At 43.4% G+C, this 12,940-nt stretch overlaps 1 non-coding gene across 1 annotated transcript; it reads left to right on the forward strand.

Annotated features, from left to right (window-relative positions):
* The first annotated feature begins 10,943 nt into the window (after positions 1 to 10,943).
* LOC120252157 lies at positions 10,944 to 11,050 on the forward strand. Its single transcript, XR_005533702.1, has one exon. It is a non-coding gene; the product is annotated as a small nucleolar RNA R71 (small nucleolar RNA).
* The last annotated feature ends 1,890 nt before the right edge of the window (positions 11,051 to 12,940 follow it).

The raw sequence follows: 12,940 nt of genomic DNA on the forward strand, positions 1-12,940 counted from the left end.
ATGGGTGAGAGCGGCTAGGGGTTTGAGAGGAGAGTCTTCTGCGGCTTTGGAGGTGCTTTTCGTCACCAACTTTGATCGATTCCTCCTCCGTCATAGCATCAAAGGAAGCCACCGGTGAACCTAACCCGGAGTGGGTCTTTCAAGGCGATCGAAGCTCTCCATCAAGCCATCGGTTCATATATGAGGGGTTTTATTTCTATGGTTTTAATGTACTTTCATTCATTGATGGTGTGTTTTGTATGTTGCTCCATGGAGAGCTAAAACTCTAGAGGGTATTTGGGCTTGTGAACCCTAGGATTCTCATCTTTTGTGGATTTGCTTAGTGTTTCTATTTAATCCGAGTTTGATTAAGTTTTAATCTTGTATTCTCATTGCTTGCTTGTTTAATTAATCCTTGTGGTTGATTGGATTTGCATGATTTGTTACTTTGATGTGAGAGAGGTCTCCATTAGAGTTAGAACTTCAAGGTTAAAGAGGGTTGAGAGGGTGAGTCATGAGATAGTGGAGTGTCCCTCTCCCTTCCGATTAAGTGTATTCTATCTCCGTTCCTTAAGCTCTATGCAACCATATTTGGTGTGGGCGTGAGATTGAGAGATTTCTCCTCGGGACCTTGTAGGGGTTAGGATCCTTCGCTGGGGAATTATGGGTTTGGATTAATCTTTAGGAATCGGATACAACTCTTGGAATCCCCTAGAGTGCTGCGGGTCATATGTGGTGTGAGGTGTTGAGATTGAGCGATTTCTCCACGGGACCTCGTGGGGGACTAGTATCGGTGATCGGGAAGGGATGGATCCGATTATATTTGGATTTCCACGACTTAACTTACTCATCATAGAAACACTTTGCTTATTCGGTACCTAATACCTAAATCCTAGGGGAGCATTGCTGAATACCCCACTTTTCTTGAGTTGAGATCTCCATCCATTTTACCCTTGCATATTTGTCTCCGGGTATTTATTTCTTTGCACATTAGATCACCACACCTTTCCATTTATCATTAGGGTTAGAAAGCGAGAAGAAGTTAGTACTAGTAGCCACATTCACTGTGGATTCGACTACCCACTCACGGGGTAATTGATTACGACACGCGTGCACTTGCGGTTTACGCATATTGGACGCGTGTCAGCGTATATCCCTCAAGTGCACTGGGGTTTATCGAGTAATAAATCCCAAATGAGTGGTGATAAGTGCTAATGCGATAAGAATACGAAGTGTTCTTTCCTTGTGTTGAGCATTACTTTTCTCGGGTTTTAACGCTAATATGGGTGTATTTATATTACGTTTATGCAGGTTGGGTTGTGAGGCCGATTATGAGAGAAAGAAGCCAATGTGGGTCGTAATCCACTAATTTGGAGAAAATCTTGCTAAGGTTCAAACACAAAGACATAGGTCGGGTTCCAGATGCAGGAATGTGTGTCAACCTCCTTGTACTCGAGTTAGCACAACTATTTGGAGGGGCACAAGGGCAGTCACATTCAAGCATTTCGACTTGTGCATATAGAACAAAATCTCCATCAACGTGTATGTTATTAAAGAAGCAAGGTGATCCATGACGTAAATGTGTGCCCGTTTGCGTTACCTCGATGAAAGTTTGGATTCGGGAGTATTTCAGGCCGGTACTATAGAAAACACTGTAGCAAAATACCGCAGTAGCACTATTTACAACCGGCCGAGAAAACAGGAAAATAAAGAATCCACATGGGCGAGTGGAAATTCCACACGCTTGTGTGAAAATTCCACGGGGGCGGCCACATGGGAGTGTGGATTCACGATTTCAGCACTTTAAAAGCCGATTTCAGCCCCAATTTCAGCATTCTTTTCTCCATCTTTTTCCCAACTTGAGAGAGGGCGGCAACTAGGGTTTGGATGGCTAGGGCTTTGAGAGGTTCTATGGCTGACATCACGGACCTTTGAGAGGTTAGTGGGAGAGCTTTCCTCGACCGATCGGCGAGGTTTATCTTATGGACAAAAGGGACCTCTTGCAGTAGAGGACTCTCGGAAGACCATCACCACTGACTAACGAGGGGTTTTCTATTTATGGTTTTGTTTTTACATTCGATTTCATTGATTGTATTCATCTTCATGGAGAGCTAAACCCTAGTGGGTACTTGAGTATTTGTGAACCCTAGGATGTATTCGTTTCATTGAATCTATTTATTAGGCTTTCAATTAATTGATGTTTATTGTGAGTTCCAATCTTGGAGACTTGATTGTATGAATACTCCCCTAGAGTGACGCTATGGTTGAGAGTTCTTATTGGTAACTCTTGTGAGTGAGTGACACAGTATGAGAGTTAGACAAAGCTAGATTGGAGAGGGTTGAGAGGGTGAGTCGAGAGGTAGCGGAGCATCCCCTTTCCCCTCGGTGTGATCTATCCTACCTCCAGTGTTCCAAGAGTTCTTTAGTGACCATAGTAGAGTGAATGGGTTAAGGGATGTCTTTCCCACAGGGCTTAGTTGCTGAGTTACAGCAGTGAAAGCGCTGAAGTAATTTTAGCACTTATGGCTTAATTGTGGCTGGGGATCTTCAATCTGGAGTAAAGTGTTAGGTCTATACATAGGAATAGGGTTTATCACTTGGAATTCCTAGAGCTCATTGCAATTCTATGCGAGTGCGAGGTTGAGAGGTTATTCAATCTCTCCTCCGGTACATGTATAGAGTTAGTCATGGTTGACCTTAGATTTGGGATCATGTAATTAAGGATTTCCATGACTCATTGTTGTATTAATTAGAAAGTTTAATAAAGGGTTTTTGCACTTGAAACGATTGTCCTAGCCAGATCAATATCTGGGTACCCCATCTTTATCGATTGCCTTATCTTCTCCTTTATTTGTGCTTTCTATCTTGTTGCTTTTATTTTTGTTATTTCATATTTTGTCACACTTATCACTATTCATCTTCCACATTAGTTAAGAAACAACTTAAGCGTATTTATTCCCTACTATTTGTGGATACGATACCCACTCATCTGGGATTATTACTTCGACACCCGTGCACTTGCGGTTTACATGCATATACGGATGTGTCATGTTTTTGGCGCCGTTGCCGGGAAGTAGGTGTTTAGTGATACTTTGCACTTTGTTTTCTTAGCTATTCATTCATTCTATTTCATATTTTCTTTCTTATTATCCTTCTGAATTATTCTTTTTTTTAGTCACAGAAATGATTGAAAATACCCGAGTTATTTGACACTATCACAGGAATGGTTGAAAATGTGAAACAAAAGGTTAAATGGTTTGCAGTATAGGATACACCGTGTCGTTTCTTGCAAGAGTCATATAATATTCAACAGCCCATAGAAGAATCAGTTGAAGATTATATTGCCAGAATTCAAGAACGAAAATACGAATTAGATAATGTGTTAGATCAGTTTGAGAGATCTGCATTGTGATCAATGAATGATCACTTAGGGGAAAGTCTGGAGAGGGTCCTAGCTTAATTTGATTCATCTTATCATGAACAAAAGCAGGAACTTTTCTCTTTTGGTGTGTCGATGTCAGGAGGGTAGAGTTGTTGAATGGAAGTATTGTTTGATGTAGAGGACCACACAAAAGTACATTTACAAGTACAAGAAGGGGAGAATGATTGCAAACATGATGCGAAGGATTTTGAGGAGACTGATAAATTAAAGAAGGGTAGGCTGCGCCCTTCGATTGATGAACGACCAAAACTTGAGCTTAAAACCTGACAATGCTCCCCACAAATGCACAGGATTGTCGAAGTAATAAATCCCAGGTGAGTGGGGTATCGTATCCACTGGGAAAAGGGAATAAAATACTTAATTTGTTTCTTAACTATATGAAAGATGAATAGTAATATATGTGACAAGATTCAATTCTCATAAGTAAAGCAACCCGAAAGAGAGCAAAAGTAAAGGAGAAGGTAAGGCAATCGATAAAGATGGGGTACTTGGGTATCGATCCTCCTAGGAAAATAATTTCAAGTACAAAAACTCTCTATTATGCTTCTTAACTAATGCAATGGTGAGACAGGGACATCCTTTTAATGCATGGTCCAGAATCTAGGGTTAACCAAGCCTAATCCTCTACATGTCCCGGAGGAGAGGTTGAACAACCTCTCAACCTCGCACTCATAAGAAGGATTGCATTGAGCTCTGGGGATTCCAAGTGATAAATCTCTTCCTAATTGTAGACCTAACCGTTTGGTCCAGAAGAAAGGTCCCTAACCACAATTAAGCCCTAGATGCTAAAGTTATCTCAACACTTCACTTCATTGCACGCGTAACTAAGCCCCAGTAGAGATGACGATGACGATGTCAGAGCTATAGAACCTCTCCGAATCCCTAGCTAATACCTCAAAAAACCCTAGCCGCAGCCCTCTCTCAAGTTGGGAAAAAGATTAAGAAAAGAATGTTGAAATCGGGGCTGAAATCTGCCTTAAATAGGGTTGGAATCGGGATTCCACACGCCCCTATGGATATTCCACACGGGCCTGTGGAATAAACGCACAGGCGTGTGGAATTTCCACATGCCTGTGTGGCTCCTCAGTTTGGCTCCTTTTTCGACCTGCTGTGAACAGTATCTGCTACAGTGCCATCCTGAAATACTCCCGAATCCATGCTTTCATTCAGGTAACGTAAACAGGCACACGTTCACATCATAGATCATCTTGATTCTTTAATAAATGGTCACGTTGGTAGAGATCTTGCTAAATATGCACAAGCCGGAATACTGGGATGTAACTGCCTTCGTGCCCCTCTGAATCATTGCCTTAGCTTCAGTACAAGGAGGTTGGCATACATTCTAGCATTCTAAACTCGACTCACGTCTCTGCATTTGAGCCTTCTCAAGATCTCCTGCAAATAATGCGTAAAATGATCTACAATGGCTTCTTTCACAAATAATCGGCCTCACAACCCAACCTACATAAAAGTACATAAATACACATGTATTAGCGCTAAAACCTAGCAAAAGTAATGCCCATCATAAGGAAAGAACGCTTCGCATTCTTATCGCACAAGCACTTATTTAACTCCCCCACACTTAAGCTTTTGCTTGTCCTCAAGCAAAAATTAAAACATTCTATGCGTAGATGAAAGCACTATTGGAAGTGCTCGGCCTTAGGTTCACCAAATCATGCAAAGACAACATTCTAATAGTAAAGGAAATTTCAACACTAAATACGAAAGAATCAATGCTCTAGCTAAAAACTTGAATAAAAAAGGACAATATACCCGAAGTGGTGTAAGTGTGTGAACTCACTCAGGTCAACCCAAAGTATACTCCTCAATGATTTAGGTATAACGGACTTATTTATCTACAAAGAGTACCAAATATTTCAAAAAGGGTACTAGCTTCACACATCCTCTAAGGTAACCATTTTCCAAAGTGGCCGCTAAAGTGGCTTTCACACTTTTCGAGGTGGTAGCTCTTCCTAGCGGGTGGTAGCTTTAACACATCCCATGAGATAGCTCTTTTCTCTCAATAAGGCATAGCTAGTATCCCGACTTATGAGAGTAGCTTCGACACATCATGGGTGGTAGCTCTTTCCACCCAACAAGCAAAATTAAACGATAAAAACACTTTGTTCTTTCTTTCATTTCCCTTTTTTTTATTTTATAAAGCAACACAAGAAACAAGACTAAAACTGGTCCCTTTAACCTTAGACTTGAGTTGCCAAAAGAGTTTAAAGAGTGAGAAGTGCACAAAATGTTATTCGGGCAAAAATTCCTAAAAATTCAAGCAAGAACTAAAGCATGAGAACATTCAATGTTAAAAATTCTCCTAAACTCAAGAATACCATCATTGCAACTAAGGTGAACTGCCATTTGCTATGTGAGCATATATATCAATCAGAATAGTGTAAAAGATGTCTGCACTATGAAACTACTCCCTCCACCCCCACTCTTCAGTTGTACATTGACCTCAATGTACAAATGCAAGCTCACTTATAATGTATATCAATCAAGGGAGAAGCAATCAAATTAATACTCCCCTAACTCCTAGTGTTGCATTTGATGAAGCTAAATCCTTGGGGGTGATGTTCCAACAGGTTGTGAGGCACACACGGCCAACTGCCGAAGCACCTTGGCCGTGTCTATGACAAGTTCTCAATTCCCATGATGACAAGACCATACGCACTCATGCATGAGGGGGATTCGATGAAGCTCAATAAAACAAAAACAAAAACTCGGTATATATAAGATAGAGCAAGAAATACAACTCAAGACAACAAAATGAAAAAAATAAGCTCATAAGGAAAGTCCTTTTTCTAAGGATAACATGTCCAAAATAGAATGCAAGTAGAAGTAAAATAAAAAGCAAGTCAGGTGTCGGCGCTATGATCTGGCTACTCTGCTGCTAGTGTTGGATCAGAAGATGCTGGTGGGTCCCATGATGGTGATGCAGGGGGCGTCTGGGACGTACATGGTCATAGTACAAAAGGTGCAGCAGCATCTCTTTAAAGGATCTGATGTAAAGCGTCGAAATGCGCCATGAACTCTGTGAATTGTGCGGCTGCGTCACGCACACCTCTGCTATCTCCGCTCGTGCCTCAGCGATCTCTGCCCATACTACCGCAACGGCACTCTCTAGCCTTTCAAAATGATCATGGGTTCGAGATGGTGAGAACATATGTACCGGGGGTAGGTCCTCTGTCATCGGAGGTGCGTCAATCTCCATCGGCATCGGCTGAGGCTCGAGGGCGGTGAGAAGCCTCTGCATCATCACCCTCATCCTCGACCATCTATGGAGTGGGTAAAAACCAAGGCATATACCCCCGTCTATACTCGGCGGATCATACCCATCAATCTCATCATCTCCGGACTCGGTGGGCGAGGGAGTACTGCGTCCTCTCGGCCCTGAATCGCGTCAAGAGGCCCCTGCCCATGACTAGCCTCGTAATGTAGGGGCTCGAGAAGATCACTTCTAATCTAGCATAATGCCCGCGATGATAAATGTACTACTGCAAGGATGTGCCCCGAGATCAATCGGTATGTCTGTGCACCATCGAATACAAATATACGACTCTGCAGGCTCGAACACACAGTGATGTCACTACGGCCATTCACCAACCTAATCATAATGGCGTGTAAGTATCGGTAGGTAGGTCGAGAAAGGCACGTGGCCTTGGACACCCCGAGCTCATCTTGACCACGACCACCTGACGGCCTCGGTGAGGCTCTCCGAGGGGTCAAAAGCTCCATGATAATCGATCGAGTGGCGAGAATACTCCTCGGTGTTTGTGAATGCCTCCTCATATAGCCCAAAGCTAGGGCCGGAAGCTGCGTGATGCTCATGCGGTGAGTGATGTCAAAGCAGCTACGAGGCGGATGGAGTCCATGCAGTCGAATCTCTCATATGATCGATCGAACTCAAATGACGACATCACCTCCAGTGTGAGCTCACGGATGACTGGCTCTCTAGTCGTCAACAACTGACTCCACCACCTACTGAAACAAGGTCCTCGACCTCTTCAACAAATTCATCCCAATGCCGTAACTCTAGGGAGTATACTCATGTCCGGATCACGAGTCCGTCCGAACCGAAGTCTCGACGAGGGCGCTGAAAAATAAACCTAATGCTCGGGAATAGCAAAACTCAAGCCCTTGAACTCGGAGGATGACTCCCGCGGCCGTTTCTCTGTTTGCTTCTTTGGCCTAGGTGCCATATCCTGTAAATTTTCAAAGGAATTAATCAAACAAGCTTGATAAATGATGCTTTGCAGAAATCCACATGGTGCGTGAGGGAATTTCCATGCGCCGTGTGGATCCTGAGGCGTGAAGAACCATGCAGCCACTCCTCAAAAGGCTAACAAAACACCTCTAAAACTCTTCTAATTTCTTTCTAAGCATGCTCTTACACTCTAATTGCAAAAACGAAGCATTCTTAGAAAGTTCATCGTTTAAAAACAAGAATTGATAAAGAAAATCAAAAGTAGGGCTTACCGACGAATTGAGATGAGGAGAATAGGAATAGGCCGGAAAACCAAGTAAAAATCCTCCAAAATCGGCAGTATGAGGTTAGAAACTAATGCTAGAATATTCGGAAGAATGTGGAGAGGGTGTGGGTGAAGAGAAACAAGTCTTCTTTAAAAAAGAACTCACTGCCCATGGACTTCTGTATATCCGCACGGGCGTGCGGAAATTCCACACGCCCGTGTGTCTCCACAGTGGAGAGCCACCGAGGCAGACGCACGCCACTGGGTACTCTCGGGATAGCTCTTGCTGTCTCTGAAAATGCTCACACGGACGTGTGGAAATTACCCACGGTCGTGCATCCGACCCACAGGGGAAGGCGCCGCGCCGCTGTCGCTCTTTGTCAAAGCCGGAGAAATCACCAAGTGTTTACGTGCGCCCGTGCGAGAAATTCGCGCGGCAGTGGACAATCACGGGCCCAACTCACGGGGGGCATTCGCGCGCCCATGGCGCTCTTCAGGATGGAGAAGGGATCGTCTGCAGAAATCCACGCAGGGCGTGCGGGAAAATACCCACGCCCGTGCATTGGTCGAAGGTTTGCCCACGGTGAATCCACGCTGTTGTGTGCTCTTAGAAAAAAATTCCCGGGTTTCTACTGAGACAAAAGCACGCCCGTGCGGTGATTACTGCAGCGAGTGCGATAATCGCAAGGTAGGTCAGAGGGGCGAGTGCACGCCCCTGTGCCTTCTCTGGATGAGCTCGCAATACAACCCCACCGGCGTGTGGAAATTTCACACTCCCGTGCATTTTCTCTGGATGACTTGACAAACTTTGTAGGCTCTGCAAAAATTTTCTAAACTAGTTTACACATTTAGTGCCTGCTCTTTTATGCAATAATTACCAGCGAAAAACAATAGAAACAAGCTCAAACGAATTAATCTTTGCCAAATCCACATGAAAACAGACGATGACAAAGAAATCCACCGAAATGAACTCAGCACAAGCATTTAAACATGAAGACACCAACACTTGACAAATTATTCATGCAAAACAAAACTATAATTGGGAAAAATGGTTAACACTTGTGTTACCTCCCAAGAAGTGCTTGTTTAACGTCACTAAGCTTGATGTATCTCGTCTTACCTCACGGGGGGTCATAGATGAAAGTTGCCCTCTTACCCATGGCTTGAAAGCATGATGAGCAAAGTCTCTTGAGAGTAGAGGGTGAAATGTCGGGCTTGGGACTATCTAGAAACGGTTCACCGTTCGGTTTGATTATACCTCTAACAGTCTTGGAGTGTTTCAAGTGGCGTCTCCGTGCCTTCTTCATCTTCCAGAGCACAATCTTTAAGATCCCCGGGGTAGACAGTTCTTCTTCAGTCGAACCAAGTATCATTACTTCTTCGATTTCCTCCTCTTGATCGAATAAACCCTCATACGGGTCCGGATTGAACATTTCCTGCATGTATTCATCAATAATCTCATCAGTAGTGTCTAGAAAGTACAAAGTATAATCAAAGTCAAGAGAATGTTGCATGGCTTCAGCAAGGCAGTATGTGAGCTTGTCATCTCCGACTCTCAAAGTTAGCTCCCCGCCATCCATGTCAATCAATGCTTTGGAAGTCCGCAAGAATGGTCTCCCAAGTATCAAGGGTACATCCCCATCCTCATCAACGTCTAGCACTACAAAGTCAACAGGAAAAATGTACCCTTCTACCATGACAAGCACGTCTTCAATAATGCTCCTCGGATGTCATACCGTTCGGTCCGCCAATTGCAAATTCATCTGAGTGGGCCTTGGATCACCCAAGCCTAGCTTTTGAAAGAAAGTGTATGGCATGACGTTGATGCTAGCCCTGAATCCGCCAATGCCATTTTTTTCACCTAGATTGCCAATATTACACGGAATGATGAAGCTACCTAGCTCTTTCTTCTTATTCGGCATGTTCTTTTGCAACACCGCTGAGCAAGATGCATCTAATATCACTAAAGTACTCTCCTCCAACTTCCTTTTGTTAGTCAATAAGTCTTTCAAGAATTTTGCATACTTAGGCATTTGAGCTAATACCTCAACAAAAGGAATATTGATGTGGAGTTGCTTGAACAAGCTCAGGAACTTCTTGTACTATTCATCCCCTTGGTCATTCTTCAATCTAGAGGATAAAGGGAGTTCTCGGCTTGAAAAGGTTGAGTTGCCACCTCCTTTTCTTTGCTTGTTCCTTCTTCAACCTCTATAACCTCGAGTGCGTGTTCTTTTGGCTTCTCACCGAGAACACTACTTTTAACCTCATGACCACTTCTCAAAGTGATCGCCTTCACATGCTCTTTAGGGTTGGTCTCGGTATTGCTCGGCAAGCTTCCATGTGGCCTTTCCTAGAGAGACTTCGCAATCTGCCTTACACGATTTTTCAAGGTTATGCAAAGATGCGGTGTGATTGCAGTGTAGCCTCAGGTGATTCAAACCTTGTATTTGAAGATTCCAAAAAAATCTAGTCAAGGAATTCTCCAAATCACTCATTCGGGTTTCCAAACACGAAACTTTGTTTTTCACGTTCGGGGCATGTTGTTGGAAACCCGGTGGCCTCATGGCCTTTTGTGGACCTTGGTTGATCCACGAGAAATTGGGATGATTCCTCCAACCTAGATTGTAGGTATTGCTATATGGGTTTCCTTGAGTCCTCATGCCATTCCCTACAAAATCGACGTTCTCAACCGAAGATGCATCACCAATAGAGATCGGGCAATCAGAGAGACCATGTCCTCTACCACACCTGGTGCAAGTACTCACGGCCGCCACTCTGTTTGAAGTTAGAAGATCTAACTTCTAGCCGAAATTTTTCCACTTGCGCCCGCCAATGAAGTTACTGCATCTATCTCATGAAGAAAGGCCACTTTTTTTCCTCTCTGGCATTCCATTCGTAGCAGTTTAAACCCATTTCATCAATAAGTTGGCCGGGCCTCATCGGGTGTCTTGCTACCTAAGGTACATCATGCTGCCGTATCCAAGAGTTGTCTTGTACTCGGATTCAACCCATTGTAAAAATTCTGAACAATCATCCACTCCAGGAATCCGTGTTGTGGGCACTTTCTCAGGAGCTCCTTGAACCTTTCCCATGTCTTGAATAGAGACTCCAATTCCGACTGTACAAAGGATGAGATCTAATTCCTAAGCTTTGCAGATTTTCCAGGAGGGAAACAACAGGATAGAAAAACTTCTACCATCTCCTCCCATGTAGTAATCGAAGCTCTAGGTAATGAGTGTAGCCACTGCTTTCCTCTCTCTTTTAGGGAAAATGGGAAGGCTCTCAACTTGATGGCATAATCCGTCACCCCGTTTATCTTAAGCATATCACACACCTCGAGAAAGTTCTCTATGTGACTGTTTGGATCCTCATCGGCCAAACCATTGAGCTGTCTGGATTCTCTGCAACATGTGGATATTTGTGCCTTTAGCTCGAAAATTCGAGTCTGTAATTGGGGGTTACACAATACTCGATTGTGTGCCCAAAATTGATGGTCTAGTATAATCAGAGAGTATCCTCTGCTTGCTCATTACGTTATACCATATTATTTGACCCTTCAACTTCCAAATCGACTAGATTAGATTGTTCTTCAACGAGGTCCTTTCCCTTTTTCTTCTAAGTGTTTTTTTCAAGCTCGGGATCTCCTTCAATCAATATTGAGGGGTTCCCTCACGTCATCAACCTGAAGCTGCACAAAGGAAAGAAAACAAATCAGAATGATGATAGAAAAGAAAATGTGAAATAGAATGGATAAAGGAATAGCCAAGGAAACAAAAGTACAAAGTATCTCTAAATGCCTATTCACCGGCAACGGCGCCAAAAACATGACAATGCTCCCCGCAAGTGAACGGGGTTGTCGAAGTAATAATTCCCAGGTGAGTGGGGTATCGTATCCACAGGGAAAAGGGAATACAAATACTTAATTTGTTTCTTAACTATATGAAAGATGAATAGTAATATATGTGACAAGATTCAATTCTCAGAAGTAAAGCAACCCGAAAGAGAGCAAAAGTAAAGGAGAATATAAGGCAATCGATAAAGATGGGGTACCCGGGTATCGATCCGTCTACAAAAATTGTTTCAAGTGCAAGAACTCTCTATTATGCTTCTTAACTAATGCAATGGTGAGTCAGGGACATCCTCTTAATGCATGGTCCAGAATCTAGTGTTAACCAAGCCTAATCCTCTACATGTCCTGGAGGAGAGGTTGAACAACCTCTAAACCTCGCACTCGTAAGAAGGATTGCATTGAGCTCTAAGGATTCCAAGTGATAAATCTCTTCCTAATTGTAGACCTAACCCTTTGGTCCAGAAGAAAGGTCCCTAACCACAATTAAGCCCGAGATGCTAAAATCACCTCAACGCTTCACTCCGTTACACTCGCAACGAAGCCCCAGCATAGGGTCATCCCTTAGCTCATTCGCTCTATTATGGCAGCAAAGAACTCGAGAAATGGAGGTAGAATCTATCACACTGGAGGGGAAAAGTGGACACTCCTGTATCTCCCGACTTGCCCTCTCAACTCTTTCCAATGAAGCTTTGTCTAACTCTCGTGGTGTGTCACTCACTCACAAGGGTTACCACATGAACTCTCAACCCTAGTGTCACTCTAGGGGAAATGTTCATATAATCAAGCATTCAAGGTTGGAACTAACAATAAACATCAATTAATTGAAAGCATAATAAAGAGATTCAATGAAACTAATACATCCTAGGGTTCACAAATACCCAAGTACCCACTAGGGGTTTAGCTTTCCATGGAGCACAATACAAATGATAATGAAATCAAATGTAAAAGAAAACAATCCATTGGAAAAACCAGCTCGATAGTCATGGCGGTGGTCTTGTGGAGAGTCCTCTACTTGTTGCAAGATCCACTTGTCCGGTATATGATACGCCTCGCCGAATCAATCCAACAGAGGCTTCCTTACCAACATTCTTCCAAAGAGATGATGATGTTGAAGCCGTAGAACCTCTCCAAATTCCTAGCAAATACCTCCCAAAACTCTAGCCGCAGTCCTCTCTCAAGTTGGGAAAAAGA

This window comes from Dioscorea cayenensis, chromosome 20, assembly GCF_009730915.1.
Source record: "Dioscorea cayenensis subsp. rotundata cultivar TDr96_F1 chromosome 20, TDr96_F1_v2_PseudoChromosome.rev07_lg8_w22 25.fasta, whole genome shotgun sequence".
NCBI lineage: Eukaryota > Viridiplantae > Streptophyta > Magnoliopsida > Dioscoreales > Dioscoreaceae > Dioscorea > Dioscorea cayenensis.